At 42.2% G+C, this 16,645-nt stretch overlaps 1 protein-coding gene across 1 annotated transcript in view; it reads left to right on the top strand.

Moving 5' to 3' along the window:
• Positions 1-16,645, top strand: part of sft2d1 (SFT2 domain containing 1) — a 74,750-nt gene that overhangs the window by 759 nt on the left and 57,346 nt on the right. The gene's annotated exons all lie outside the window — the stretch shown is intronic.

Genomic DNA, 16,645 nt, shown 5'->3' with positions numbered 1-16,645 from the left:
TACATGTTTGTGTCAGTTCTTTGGTCAAACTATTTGGTTAATTTCCCTTTCCTGCTCACCCTCACCCCAACCCACCCCCATTAGTTGGTGTTGAGCCACCTACTTGAATTACTCCAGTTTGTGTGCAAGGTAAATACCCTGACAATTTTGTGTAGGGAGTTCTAGTACATGTACCTAGAGACCATGAATATATTGCAAAAAACTCCCAAGAGATTGACTTAGGTGCACCTAGATTATAGTTTAACTGTATATTTGATTCTCTTGGCTTTCTTGTTCATAGGTTTTGTAGTAGCCAGAAAGGGTGTTAATTGATGTAGTGAATATTGAATATTGATGTAGTGTTAATTGAATATTGAATGTACACAGTTTCACCATCAGAAACAATCCTGAGTAAACGAGTAGTGTTGAACTTACCATAACTCGCATGTAATGTAACATCAGAATTGACCAATTTTCCAACCATAACTTTTATTGAATCCCTTTCTGACTCATTTGGATTAGTTTTATTGAATTGCAATCTGGATTGAACATTTTAAGTATTTTTTATTCTATTCTAGCTCAGATGTTTCATTGATTAGAATAGTTCTCCTGCACAGATAAAAGAGTGAGTCCCCAGATCCAAATATTTGGAGCTTTGTTTGGTATTTGCTACCTCTTTTGGATAGCATCCTCAAAAAGGGATCTGTTGTATCCATGAAAGCAAAAGCAGTACAGAGGTTTTTCAACCAGTTTATTTCACTGATTCATGTTAAATATAAGTCAAAAGTTTTTCTTAATAAAGAAGCAGCAAGGATGGATTAAATTTAAATTTTATACAGATGATTAATTAAAGCCAAGGTTAATTAAAGTTAAAGTGGATCAGTAAGAGAGAAGAGTAGAAAAAGGAATTTGAATCATTTAAAAAAATTTGCAGCATTAGATTTCTTTGAGTATGTGTTTAAATGTTGTTTCATTATACACCCCATCCTCGTTATATGCGGGGGATATGTTCCTCGTAGTCAATGCATAATGTGAATAATTGTTTAAATGGAGAAAATAGGGATGTGTTCCAGAGGGCTTCCTAAATATGTTTTATCTGTAATTTATTCACATTTTCATACCAATATGACACAAAAGCAGTACTACAAGGCAACATTTGTATTATATTTCATCAGTTTAAGGTAATATTCAGTGCAATGAATCATTGAAAGTTAATATAGTAGGGTGTACAGTACTCACCAACAGTGGGAGGTGTGTTCGCTTCAGGAGATGAGTGGTTGTTGTGGTGTTGGGATCATATCAAGCACAGAAAGGGGTGAAGGAAGACTCACAGAACTCTTAGAACTGCTGGCAGCAGGAGATTACACTGGTTTGAAGAAAGTGGTGAGGGTTGTTTGCTTGGCAGCGTTTTGTTTTTCAGCATAATTTGCTTGTAGGGAAGAAGAGTTGACGGCAGGGAACAACTGAAATACTGACTCCATTCTAAAGTTGAGTCCATGTCTATCGCCATTTGTGCCAAGTGTTCCCACTTCCACCATTCCCTCATCATTGGTAAACTCTCAGGATTTTCAAAATTGGCTGTTGCTTGCAGTATCTGAGAGATGGTTCACCGTAAAAAAAAATACACCTTGAATGTGGATCACATCTTGGTCCAGTAGTTGAATCAGCGATGTTGTGTTAGGCGACAGGAAACGCACTGTTATGTTAGGATGAATGCTGTCCAAATGTTTAGGATGGGCTGGCACATTGTCAAGCAACAAAAGAACTTTAAAGGCAAGATTCTGTTCCTGGCAGTAGCATCCCAGAGCTATGTTATCTTCCCCTGGTGCTGTGCTATTTATAATTTCCAACTTTTTTTCAAGTGTTAAAGTGGTTATCTGCCGCTCAGCTGATGGCCCAAGACATGACATTGGATGCTTAGGAGGCATAGTAAATATTTCAAGCACAAAGTCACTGCACAGTAGGTAAACCCAACTGAAGTTTAAGAGTGCAAGATTGCACATCCACACCTTGTCAAAACCAATGCGAGACTTGCGGGATTGAGATTGTGAGGCACGCACACCTGACTTGTATTGGCAGGAAAGCAGTGCTTCTTGCAGAACTGTGAGTTTTAGACGCATATAAGGAGACGTTGATAGAAGTAGGTTCCTCGCATAACTGTGAATCTGCATAGTCTGAAGATGCATATAACGAGGATAGGGTGTAGTTGGAATAATCATCACTCCTGCCATGGAAGATGTGAAGAATCCTTGACCCAAAAGCAAATCAACTCTCTCTCTTTCAATCAATGCTGTTGGATCTGCTGGATTTTCAGCACTTTCTGTTTTTACTTCAGTTTCCACCATCTGCCGTTTTTCTTTGGTTTCAAGTGTAATCTGGGTTTTCTAATTTTCATTCCTTACTTCCTCTCCAAAAACAGCAAAAAACTGTGCAGGAAGTAAAAAAAATTGATAACAGAGCTTGGGGAAGTATGTAATAGCTATGCCAATGACTTAATAACTTTTATGCCATGAATTGAGCAGCAGCACAATTTCCGTAAGTTTCCATAACTTCGACAATCTTCTGTCGATACATTGAAGAATATCCTAAATGGTTGCATCATGCTGCTGGTATGGAAACACCAATGCCCAAGTTGAAAAGACTACGGAGAGTGGTGGATACAGCCAAGCCCATTACAAACAAAATCCTCCTCACCATTGAGTACATCAACCTGGAATGTTGCACAGAAAAGCAGCATTCATCATTAAACACCCCATCGTTCAGCCCAAGCTCTCTTCTCTCTGCAGGAGATACAGAAGCCTTAGGTCTTACACCAATAGGTTCAGGAACAGTTATTAACCTATGACGATCAGACTCCTGAACTGGCTTTACCCACCACAACTCTGAACTGAATCTACAACCTACAGGCTGACCTTTAGGGGCTTTTTGCAACTTGTATTCTCATTTGCACAGTTTGTTTTTTTGTACATTGGTTGGTTGTCAGTCTTTTGTAAATTCTAATACTGTGCCTTGAAAAAGTATTCAACCCCTACAGCTATTTACACATTTTACTGTCTCATTTTCTAAATTTAAAATATATTAAGTAGGATTTTTAGGCTAATCTACAAAACATCACGCATAATGTCGAATCAAATGAAAAATTCCAAAGCCTGTCAACAAATTACTAAAATTAAAAACCAAATTGTGAGGCTAAAAAAGCATTCTCCTCTTTGTAATTACTACGCTAAGTTTCCATGTGTGTATTACTGTATGTTACCTTACCAATTCAGCTAATTTGTTGCTGAAGAAAATTGGAGGATCACCTGTTTTCAATGAATTCTTAAGAATAAATACCCCTTTCTCTGTAAAATCCAACAGTATTGTAGATTTTCAACAAATCAAACCAAAAAGAAGACTCGGAAGTTTTCAAAACAAGTTGGAAGTGCAAATAAAGAAGCACAAATCTGGGGAAGGATACAAGACCATCTCAAAGGCACTGAACATACCTCAGAGCTCAGTGCAGTCCATCGTGAAAGTGTGGGGGAAAAAATGTAACCACAGCCACACTGTCTAGGTCAGGCTGCCCCTCTAAACTTAGTCACTAGAGAAGAACGGTACTTGTAAAAGGCTGCTGTGATGCCAACAGTCAAGCTGAGTGAGCTATAGAAGTCGGTGGCCACAACTGGAGATAAAGTTTACGGCTCCACAGTCTCTAGGCCAGGTTCACAGGTTTGGTGAGACAGAAAACACTGACTACAAATGAGCATATTAATCATTTATTTATAGTTAAAAATTAGATCGAACATTTAAGTTCCCCCAAGTTACACAAACTAGGAAACTAAATATTCAACAAACAGATACTCAGTTAAAAGTATAGTCGGCCCTCCTTATCTGTGGGGGATTGGTTCCGGGACCCCTCGCGGATACCAGAATCCGCGGATGCTCAAGTCCCTTATTCAACCTGTCTCAATGCGGTGAACCTTAGGACCCAGCAGAACCCCAGACCTTATTTAACCTGTCTCAATATGGTGGACATTAGGACCCGGTGCCAGAGTTCTGAATGCGCAGTGTTTCTGTTCACGAAAATAATCACGATCACAATTAAAAATAAAGTGGAAATAATAAAGCGATCGGAAAGAGGTGAAACACCATCGGTCATTGGAGAAGCATTAGAATATGTCGGTCAACGATCGGAACAATTTTAAAGGATAAAGTGAGAAAGGCTCTGCCCCGATGAAAGCTACAATTATTACTAAGCAACACAGTGGTTTAATTATTGGGTTTTGGGTTTTTGATCCTCCACATCAACCCGGCACGGTGGAGAACGCACGCGGGAGCAATCTGTCCCGAGAGCTTCCATTCCCGAGCCCGGCGCTGAAACATACATTCCTAAGTGTTTTATATGCATAGTAAGGTAAAATATATGCCATATACTAAGACAAACATTTGACTAACTGACGCTAAATAATACCGGATGTACCTGTTCTGACTTACTTAGTAAGAGAACTTCCGATTTTTTTTCAATCCTGATGCACAATAACCCACGCACATCCTCCCATGTACTTTAAATCATCTCTGGATTACTTGTAATACCTAATATAATGTAAATGCTATGTAAAATGGTTGTTATACTGCATTGTTTAGGGAATAATGACAAGAAAAAAAAAGTCTGTACATACTCGAACAACAAGTGCTGGAAGAGCACTTACGGGTTTTCACGATTCGCGGCAGGTTGAATTCGCGCATGCGGAATCCGCGGATAAGGAGGGCTGACTGTATGCATGGAGCATACCTTCCTGATGGTCTGAGGCATGCTTTAGAGACAAAGCGGAGAGAGAAAGCTGCTCGTACATGCTATTCTTTATACCCAAGGTATTTAAAAACAGATACAGTCGGCCCTCCATATCCACGGGTTCTGCATCCACGGATTCAACCAACCGCGGATCAAAATATTTGAAAAAAAAATCCAGACATTTCCAAAAAGCAAAACTTCAATTTACCATGCGCTGAGCACTGCACTGAATACACATGAATGAAGTGATGTGTAGGCATACCCTGCTGTAGCCTCCCGCCATTTCACAGATCCTCAGTCTCTCAGGATCTCTCAACATTGTTCATCTCGCATCTCGTTTGTTCGCTACTTGCGTTGTGAGTGAGAGGAAGGAGTTTAAGGCTAGTAAAGGATGGCTGGCTAACTATGTAAGGGGCCTCAGCCTCAAGAACTTAAAGATCACCGGAGAATTGGCATCAGCTGATGCCAAGGCAGCATCTGCGTTCCCAGAAGAGCTATGATGGTTGCATCTGTACTGAACATGTACAGACTCCTGATGAAGGGTTTTGGCCCGAAACGTCGTCACTACCTCCTCCCATAGATGCTGTCTGGCCTGCTGAGTTCTGCTAGCATTTTGTGTTTTTATTGAACGTGTACAGACTTTTTTCTTGTCATTATTCCCTAAACAATATAGTACAACTATTTACATAGCATTTACATTGTATTACGTATTATAAGTAATCTAGAGATTATTTAAAGTATACGGGAGGATGTGTGTAGGTTATATGCAAATACTACGCAATTTTATATAAGGGACGAGCGTCCGCAGATATTGGTGTCCAAGGGGGGTCCTGGAACGAATCCCCCGCAGATACCAAGGGACAACTGTACACCCATTTGCCATTCTGTAATGCAGGGAGATACAAATGTAACTCACTCTTGATTAGTCACTGGGTATTTAGACACAAAAAAAACAAATTCCCTTGAATTGCTTCCAAATGCTTTGTGTCCCTCTGAAATGTGGGCAACTCATTTCCAGAATGAATTTGCCCAAACTCTACACCATTAACCCAAATTTCACATAGCGAGTGTGAAATATGGGTTATCCCTATAACCAATTGCATGGGAAACGAGCAACAGACTTAAGAACATAGAGAACAAATAAGTAACAGACTTAAAACACAGGGAACAAAAAATCCAGGCTTGAACTTTTCTTTACAACTTCACATGGAACTGCGAAAATTTAAACAAACAGTTAATTCCCGCAGGGGAAAAACACACAAAAGGGAAAGTAAAAAATAACTGGGCAGGGCCCAGCACATTCACAGTCTCTTAAAGGCAAGGTCTCTTGAAGGTAAAAACCCTCATATACACACATTCTCTATCTCTGTTCCCCCTCCCCACCCTGCGTGTGGCCTCACCTCACACATTTCTCCACATTTAAATCATTCATACTCTATTGACTGGAAAGAGGGATGCAGGTTGAATGATTTCTCCCCTCCTTTCGAAGATGAGGCACGAAAGTGCTAACCTGCCCAGATTCCCACTGCTGTTGAAGGTCAGCCCTGTGTAATGCCTCCAGCACAGGATTTAAAGAATCCTAAATGGAACGCGAGGAATCCATCAGAGGACAAAAGAAGCCATAATTGGGAGAGGGTTTGAATAATGACCTTTCCCTGATAATGGCCTCCCTTTCTCGCTTCCCTTTCCACATTACAGAAGATGGGGGTGGGAACTCCATTTACCTCTGGGACCCCTGCTCTCAGTAATGCCAAAAGTCTTTCATTGCAGGTGTTTCGGGAATGCTTATGCTCTATTTGCTTATCCAACTTCCTTACCTGGTTTCACTCACCTACAACTCCAAACCTTGTAATAATCGAATTACTGTACTTATAGGACAAACCAACTGCTAGTCCTATTAAAGGCAGCACTATTCATTTTAAAAGGGAAGCTGCTGCCTTAACTATGTGTTCTATCATGCTAGATGCTAGTTCAACATTCTTTGGGGGGGTCTATAACTATCATTGTACAATTCTATAATAAGAACTCATTGGCAAAGGGCTTTAGTGCCTCCATGTCCTGTGCTCCATTACACTTAGGGTTTTAAATTATGTTCAAGGAATGAAGGGTACTTGAATTCAACCGCTGCTGCCCATAGTGATGCATTATGCTTAGTGGAAGCAAGCAGCATTCTCAGGGTGTTATTGATCGCGTGATGGAGTGATAGTCTCCCTACAGCATCCATCTGTCTGTTAGATAGGCTCACTCTGGTACACCCCCCCCATCCCATATCCTCAATAACCATGTGGCCACAGACTCCACAGCTTCTACAGCTTCTGCCTGTACCTTTCCCTTAAACTCACCAATTCCTTAGCGGAGAACTCCCTAATCTCTTTTGTCTTGGAGGGGTCCACTGTACCATCCTCTACACGTTCCTGATCATTCTCCACCTCCCCACTCCCCAGGAGGAAGAATCCATGGACCGATGCCCCATGTGGCAGGTTTAGCAGTACATGATCACTGGCCTGGACCATAGAGTTTCAGGTTTGCAGGAAAGATGGTGATAATTTCCAGGAATAATCCTAGGGGTGCATGTAAGCCTCTCCCCCTCATATTCATTATCCAGCCAGATACCCCCATCCTCCAACATCCCCTCACCACACGGTAGAATCATCACCCTCCATATTAAAGTTTGTACCTTATCAGGAATAGACTGCAAATTAGCTCGCTGGGCAGCCTCCAATTAGTCCACCTTCATTAGCTGACAAGCTCTTTCTTCTTAATGTTCTATCTTTTCAGCCCAAGTCTGGACCATCAGTAGTGCTTGTCTCATAATCATGCAGCAGTGATTTATCTCCTGGACCTCATTCCCCTAACCATCAGTAGGTTAGCAAGACTCCCAAAACCCACACTGATATCAGTCCAACCTGGGACGGCATCTGTGAAACAGGGGGGCGGGGGGGGGGGGGCATCCTCTCTTTTAAATAACCTTATAAAGAAATACATTTTCTGCCCAAAATCCCCCAAACCCTGCTAAAGCAGTGCCAATTTGTTACTTGGAAGCTAGTTCACAGGTTTGGTGAGTGAGACAGAAAACACTGACTTTAAAAAAAGCATATTAGTTTTTTTATTTACAAATAGTAAAAAATTCAACCAAACGTTTACAGTTGCAAAAAAAGGTTTGTGAACCATTTGTATTTAACTAGTTTTCAGCATTAATTACTCTTAAAGTGTGGTCTGATCTTCATCTAAGTCACAAAGGGCATCTTCAACCTCTCACTGCTACGGGCAGAAGTTCCCACTTGCTTCAAAAAGGCAACAATTATACCAGTGTCTAGTAAGAATAATGTGGGCTGCCTTAATGACTATCGCCTGGTAGCACTCACATCAGCAGTCATGACTAGACTGAACTCATGCCTCAGCAAGGACCTGGACCCATTGGAATTTGCCTATTGCCACAATAGGTCAATGGCAGATGCAATTTCAATGGCTCTCCACATGGCTTTAGACCACCTGGACAACACAAACACCTATGTCAGGATGCCGTCCTGAGAAATGTTGTCTCATTTTTACTATGCACTGTACCAGCAGTTATGGTCGAAATGACAATAAAAGTAACAACTTGACTGTAGCTCAGCATTTAATACCACCATTCCCACAATCCTGATTGAGAAGTTGCAGAACCTGGGCCTCTGTACCTCCCTCTGCACTTGGATCCTCAACTTCCTAATCGGAAGACCACAATCTGTGCGAATTGGTGATAACATATCTTCCTCACTGACGATCAGCACTGATACACCTCAGGGGTGTGTGCTTAGCCCACTGCTCTACTGTCTATATACACATGACTGTGTGGCTAGGTTTAGCTTAAATACCATCTATAAATTTGCTGATGTCAAGGACGTTGTTGGTAGATTCTCAGGTGGTGACAAGCGGGTGTATACCAACTAGTGGAATGGCGCTGCAGCAACAACCTGGCACTCAATGTCAGTAAGACGAAAGAGCTGATTGTGGACTTCACAAGGGTAAGACAAAGGAACACATACCAATCCTCATAGAGGGATCAGAAGTGGAGAGAGTGAGCAGTTTCAAGTTCTTGGGTGTCAAGATCTCTGAGGATCTAACCTGGTCCCAACATATCGATATAGTTATAAGGAAGGCAAGACAGCTGCTATACTTCATTAGGAGTTTGAGAAGATTTGGCATGTTAACAAATACACTCAAAAACTTCTATAGATGTACTGTGGAGAGCATGCTGACAGGCTGCATCACTGTCTGGTATGGGGGTGGGGGGGCTACTGCACAGGACTGAAAGAAGCTGCAGAGGGTTGTAAATCTAGTCGGCTCCATCTTGGGTACCAGCCTACAAAGTACCCAGAACATCTTCACCGAGCGGTGTGTCAGAAAGGCAGCATTCATTATTAAGGACCTCCAACACCCAGGGCATGCTCTTTTCTCACTGTTACCATCAGACAGGAAGTACAGAAGCCTGAAGGCACACACTCAGCTATTCAGGGACAGCTTCTTCCCCTCTGCCATCCAATTCCTAAATGGACATTGAACCCTTGGACACTACCACACTTTTCTTAATTTACAGTATTTGTTTTTTGCACATTTTTTAATCCATTCAATATAGCTATACAGTAATTGATTTACTTATTATTTTTATTTTTTTCTCTCTTCTGTATTATGTATTGCATTGAACTGCTGCTGCTAAATTAACAAATTTCACGTCACATGCTGGTGATAATAAACCTGATTCTGATTCCGATAGTAGACAAACACAGTCAGCCTAAATAATAACACACAGTTGTACTTCTCGTCAATACTAAGTACAACATTTAAACAATCACAGTCTATGGATGATGCAACAAATCAATAAGCCAAAACACAAGAGTAAATCAACAATAGAATGATTTAAAAAGAAGATAATTTGTGTCTTTGAATGGGCAAGCAGAGTCCAAACCTTTACACAATTGAGATGTTGCATGACCTAAAGAGAGCTTTCATGAAAGGAATCCCAGAAGTATTGATGAACTGAAACAGTTTTGTATGGAGGCATGGTCGAAAATTCCTCCTTGCCATTCTGCAAGTCTGATCAGCAGCTACAGGAAATGAGTGGTGGAGGTTATGCTGCTAATTTAGATTCTACCAATTATAACATACAAAGATTCACATACTTTTCTAGCCTGGACTGTGAATGATTAACCAATGTGTTCAATAAAGACATGAAAAGTACAATTGTTTATGTGTTACTAGTTCAGGCAGATTGTTTTCATCTATTATTGTGACTCAGATGAAGATCAGGCCACATTTTATGAGTAATTAATGCAGAAAACCAAGTCATTGCAAAGGGTTGACAAACTTTTTCTTGTAACTTTAAGTTCCACCAGGTTACACAAACTAAGATATTCAACTTTGGATTGTTGTGCTGAAGCATGAACTTCCTCCTCAGTTTAAAAAGTAAACACAAGGAAATCTGCAGATGCTGGAAATTCAAACAACACACACAAAATGCTGGTGGAACACAGCAGGCCAGGCAGCATCTATAGGGAGAAGCACTGTCGACGTTTCGGGCCGAGACCCTTCGTCAGGACTAACTGGAAGGAAAGATAGTAAGAGAATTGAAAGTAGGAAGGGGAGGGGAAAATGCGAAATGATAGGAGAAGACCGGAGGGGGTGGGGTGAAGCTAAGAGCCGGAAAGGTGATTGGCGAAAGGGATACAGAGCTGGAGAAGGGAAAGGATCATGAGATGGGAGGCCTAGGGAGAAATAAAGAGGGAGATGGAGAACAGGCAGAGTGACGGGCAGAGAGAGAGGTAAAAAAAAGGAGGGGAAAAAGAACTAAATATATCAGGGATGGGGTAAGAAGGGGAGGAGAGGCATTAACGGAAGTTAGAGAAGTCAATGTTAATGCCATCAGGTTGGAGGCTACCCAGCCAGTATATAAGGTGTTGTTCCTCCAACCTGAGTGTGGCTTCATCTTGATAGTAGAGGAGGCCATGGATAGACATATCAGAATGGGACGTGGAATTAAAATGTGTGGCCACTGGGAGATCCTGCTTTCTCTGGCAGACAGAGCGTAGGTGTTCAGCGAAACGGTCTCCCAGTCTGCATCTGGTCTCACCAATATATAAAAGGCCACACCGGACGCAGTATACCACACCAGCTGACTCACAGGTGAAGTGTTGCCTCACCTGGAAGGACTGTCTGGGGCCCTGAATGGTGGTGAGGGAGGAAGTGTAAGGGCAGGTGTAGTACTTGTTCCACTTACAAGGATAAGTGCCAGGAGGGAGATCGGTGGGAAGGGATGTGGGAGGGACGAATGAACAAAGGAGTCATGTAGGGAGCGATTCCTGCAGAAAGCAGAAAGGGGGAGAGTGAAAGATGTGCTTGGTAGTTGGATCCTGTTGGAGGTAGAGGAAGTTACGGAGAATTATTTGTTGGACCTGGAGGCTGGTGGGGTGGTAGGTGAGGACGAGGGGACCCCTATCCCGAGTGGGGTAAGGGCAGATGTGTGGGAAATGGGAAAGATGCGTTTGAGAGCAGAGTTGATGGTAGAAGAAGGGAAGCCCCTTTGTTTAAAAAAGGAAGACATTTCTTTTGTCCTGGAATGAAAAGCCTCCTCCTGAGAGTAGATGCAGTGGAGACAGAGGAATTGCAAGAAGGGGGATAGCATTTTTGCAAGTGACAGGGTGGGAAGAGGAATAGTCCAGGTAGCTGTGAGAGTCTGTAGGCTTATAGTAGATATCAGTAGATAAGCTGTCTCCAGAGGTGGAGACAGAAAGATCAAGAATGGGGATGGAGGTGTCAGAAATGGACCAGGTAAATTTGAGGGCAGGGTGAAAGTTGGAGGCAAAGTTAATGAAGTCAACGAGCTCAGCATGCGTGCAAGAGGCAGCGCCAATGCAGTCGTCGATGTAGTGAAGGAAAAGAGGGGGGTGGATACCCATATAGGCTTGGAACATAGACTGTTCCACAAAGCCAACAAAAAGGGCAGGCATAACTGGGACCCATGCGGGTGCCCATGGCTACACCCTTGGTTTGGAGGAAGTGGGAGGAGCCAAAGGACAAATTATTCAGAGTAAGAACCAATTCCTCTAGGTGGAGGAGAGTGGTGGTAGAGGGGAATTGGTTAGGTCTGGAATCCAAAAAGAAGCGAAGAGCTTGGAGACCTTCCTGGCAGGGGATGGATGTATATAGGGTCTGGACATCCATGGTGAAAATAAGGCAGTGGGAGCCAAGGAACTTAAAATCATTGAAAAAATTCAAAGCGTGAGAAGTGTCCCATTCTGATATGTCTATCCATGGCCTCCTCTACTGTCAAGATGAAGCCACACTCAGGTTGGAAGAACAACACCTTATATACCGGCTGGGTAGCTTCCAACCCGATGGCATGAACATTGACTTCTCTAACTTCTGTTAATGCCCCTCCTCCCAATATATTTAGTTCTTTTTCCCCCTCCTCTTTTTTCTCTCTCTCTGCTCATCACCCTGCCTGTTCTCCATCTCCCTCTGGTGCTCCCCTCCCCCTCCTACTTTCAAATCTCTTACTAACTTTTCTTTCAGTTAGTCCTGACAAAGGGTCTCGGCCCGAAATGTCGACAGTGCTTCTCCCTATAGATGCTGCCTGGCCTGCTGTGTTCCACCAGCATTTTGTGTGTGTTGTTTGAATTTCCAGCATCTGCAGATTTCCTCGTGTTTGCTTTTTAAACTGAGGAGGAAGTTCATCCTTCAGCACAACAACAATCCAAAGTACATTTCCAGAACAGCCATGGAGTCTTCAAGTAATGAGAATTGATTTCCTTGAGTGATCTGGTCAGAGTTCTGACCTTAACCCAATCAAACATTTCTGGCAAGACCTCAAGATTGCTGTCCACCACTACTCCTCATATAACCTACTGCAACTTGAGCAATTTTGCAAGGAGGAATGGGCAAATTTTGCTCCATCACGTTGTGCAAAGCTAATAAAGACTTATCCACAAAGACTACTGACTAATAGCTGTGACAAGTGGTTCAACTAAGTACTAAACAAAGGGGGATGAGTAAAGGGGGCTGACATTTCACTTTCTGAATGTTTAGTTTTCCACGCTTTACAATGTTGCATGTTCTTTGAGCTCAGTTGTGGGGGAGAAGGGAGTGTGCAATTCACAAATAAAATTTCTCAGTTAAATTGATCAGAATCCCTGGTTGTAATACTCATTTATGTGAACAAAAGGCTGGAGCTGAATCCTTTTACAAAGCACTGTATATCTCTTCATTTTTCCTGTAAGTGTCGGAGGGAAAATGATCCTCAGGTTCGGATATCATAACTTATAGTACTTTGATAATAAATTTACTTTGAACTTTGAAAGTAGCATCGGTGTACTTCTTGTGGTTATTAAAAAGACAAGGCAGTTGCTACCCAGGAAGGTGGAGACAAATTAATTGCATGTATATTTTTATGCTCCATCTCTGACATTCTTCACAAAGACAGAGATCAGCCTCAGCTCTTCAAATGAGGAAAGGATACTTTAAATTAGCAAAACTCATCCAAATAGTATGCCCCAAACCTGCTGAAAATATTACTATTAATCCTTTGCAATAAGTATTGTCTCTGACCCATTCCAAAAGGCTTCTCATTTGTGTATTCTGAATTGTGCCTGAAAGAAATGTGCATACCTACAGTGTATTGTGGATGTTTTCTTGACATACTTGAAAACCATGATTTCTGTTCTTAATTCAGTGGAAATGGCATATGAAGGTGTCTCATTTTCAATTAATAAAAGTATAACATTTTGTACTTTCGTTCAATGTCACCAATGTTAAATTGTGAATAAGTCCATTCATTTGTTGTGCCTTCCAAATCAAGCCCTTCTTCTCAGAAATTATTTTATGTCATCTTCAAAACAAAAGTTTAAAGCATTGACCAACTTCCCACATCAAGTAAAGAAGTATTCCATTGAGAATAAGTCATTTTTCTTCATTGTAAGCTTGCAGAATTGCTGAACTAAATCACTAAAGTGTCTCTAAAATCCAAGTTGCCATGTAATAGAAATTGAACTTAAGTAGAGATTTTATTTCATGACTGCTATATTAAATGAATGCATTAAATAAATCTTAGATAATTAGTAAGTATTAGTAATTCTTAGTACTAGTTGTAGTTAGGGGTGTCATAGTAGCATAATGGTTAACACTAAGCTGTGACAGCTTGGGGCATTGGAGTTCAGAATTAAGTTCCGGCAACATCTATAAAGATTTTGTACGTTCTCTCTGTGACCACGTAGGTTTCCTCCAGGTGGTCTGGTTTCCTCCCACAGTCCAAAGTCATACTGGTTAGTGGGTTAATTAGTCACTGTAAATTGTCCTCTGATTAGGCTAGGGTTAAATAGGTGAGTTGCTGGGTGACACAGCTTATTGGGCCAGAAGAGTCTGTTCCATGCTGTATCACTAAATAAAATAAATAGTATTTCCAATTCTGCTTTCATTGGTAGTTGTAATGGCATTCTCTTTAGTAGAAACAATGAAAGTAAAGCCATGATTTTAAGACCATAGATATTCAAGCACATGTTGGTTAGAAAGTTTGAAGAGTATCGGTTGTAACGTTCTCCTTCGCGTGTCACGAAACGCCGAATTTAACGTCGAGATAAACCACAGTTAATAAGAACCAGATCGCAGTAAGATTAACCATTTACTGTTCACTCTTCACATTAACATATGGTGAAAACTGTTGATAAAACAATACAAGATTGATACAGTATTTGTTCCTTCCTTAATATCACATTTCAAGTGTAAATACTTGCAAAGGTGACTATAACTACATTACACTAAGGTGCAGTATACAGGGAGAGTTTACCTGCTCCATTGACTACTTTAAATACACTTCCATGCAAACTATCCGCGACTCTTTAACTAACGAAAGCATAAACATTATCTACCGTCGTTACTTCTAACAGGATCGGCATTAACATCTTAGTTCAATATATCGATTATCTATTAACTTACAGCGTTGCTCTCACTGTGATTTCTCATGCCTGCAAAACAACTTCTGCTCAGGTGAGCCTCGTGGTGAGCCCCCACCCTCGCGCTAATTTCAAACCGGTATTTTCCCACAAGACGCGACGAAACCGGATGTGACGTCATCGCATGCCGATATATTTTACATGCAATGAATATACTTTAAACACTTCTTATTCTAACTAGAAAATACTATCGAATGAATTACTAAGCGGAAATATTATAAACTAAATAACTGTCGTAAAGACAGCACACTCCCCGCTTGACCTTCGTAAGGTCACAATGAGCAGAGTACAAAACTTAGTCTCTTAATCAGTCATTGGGTAGAAGTAGAATAACTTCTGTAACTGGCCCTTGGTAAATTTTCACATCGCCTTGGTCGGTAGTCTTCAATTCGATCTTCCTGACATGTCCATCCCCGCTAGGGAATGTAGCAGTGATTCTGGCCGTTGGCCAGATTCCTGTGGGGTTCTGTCCACTTTTGTCTCTGTTGCAACAAAGGTAGATATTTTTGTCTCCAGCGAGGCCAGAACTGATTTGCCAGAGCCTGGACTTGTCTCCATTGCTTTGTGTACAAATCCTTGTCTGAGAAGTCTCCTGGTGGAGGAGGTGCTCCTGCCTTCTGCGTAAGGAGCATTGATGGCGAAAGTATAAAGGGGTTTTCTGGGTCAGAAGACACAGGTAGGAATGATTGTGCATTTATAATGGCTGTGACCTCTGCCATTAGGGTGCACAGTACCTCGTGGGCCAATCGGGTGCGTTGCTGCATCTCAGGTTTCCTTTTCCGGGTTTTCCGTAAGGACGTGAACCGTTTGACTGCCTGCTCTTTGTTATCTGGTGAGCGCTGGCGTGGTTCTCTGAAAGGCAATGGGGCAACCCCATTATTTGCTTCATCTCTGAAGACCTTGGTGTCTTTGGGTTTTAAAGAAATGGTATCTTGAGCTGATTGTGCAAGTTTGTTTCCGTGCTCGGTTTGAACGAAAACTGACTGACCTAGCGTCTCGTCGGTTACTTTACGCTTGGTAATGTCTTGTTGTGCTTCTTCAGGGTACACCTCAGTGAGGCAGATCTTGGAACAAGAACGGCTTGACTGAGTTTGACTGCAAACTTCTGTACAGTTCGAGCTGACAATTGTTGTCCTGGAGTGAACCTCTCCCTCCCCGCCGTCCTGTTGTGGGGGTGAAGGAGCGTTGTCGGTTCTTTCATTCTTGACTTCATCACGGAGCCGTGAGGGTAAATTTCCTTCCTCGTATGGATGTGATGCAATCGTGACTCTCTGAGGTTCCTCGTAGCTGGGGAAGTTATCGAATACGTATGGAGAGGGGAGACGAGCCTGCCTGTCTATTTGAGATTGTACATAGTCGCTTGTGCGTTCCAGTCTGGTCCTTTCTAAAGTAGATCTTGCTTCGGTCAGATCACGCGACCCTTCAGCTTCTTCTATGTAATTTGCTTCTGCCATGGCAGCTTCTTCTTCTCTTTCTAGCTGCAGCACTTGCAACTCTGTCGATATTTTTGCCATTTCCAACTGGATTTCGGCTTCTCGGGCAGCCGCTTCGGCTTCTCTGGCAGCCTTTTCTTTCTGGATTTCGGCTTCTCGGGTGGCCGCTTCGGCTTCTCTGGCAGCCCTTTCTCTTTGTCTGGCGGCCCTTTCTTTCTGGATTTCGGCTTCTCTGGCAGCCTCTTCTCTCTGGATTTCGGCTTCTCTGGTGGCCAGTTTCATTTTCAAAACTGCTTCTTGTCTGGCGTAACGCAGTCGCACCTTGGCGGCTTCTGCCTTTCTGGCGGCCCTTTCGGCTTCTCTGGCAGCCCTTTCGGCTTCTCTGGCAGCCCTTTCGGCTTCTCTGGCAGCCTTTTCTTTCTGGATTTCGGCTTCTTTCTGGATTTCGGCTTCTCTGATGGCCAGTTTCATTTTCAAAACTG

The sequence above is a fragment of the Hypanus sabinus genome, chromosome 12, assembly GCF_030144855.1.
Source record: "Hypanus sabinus isolate sHypSab1 chromosome 12, sHypSab1.hap1, whole genome shotgun sequence".
Lineage (NCBI taxonomy): Eukaryota > Metazoa > Chordata > Chondrichthyes > Myliobatiformes > Dasyatidae > Hypanus > Hypanus sabinus.
This window is presented reverse-complemented; position numbering and strand designations above follow the sequence as displayed.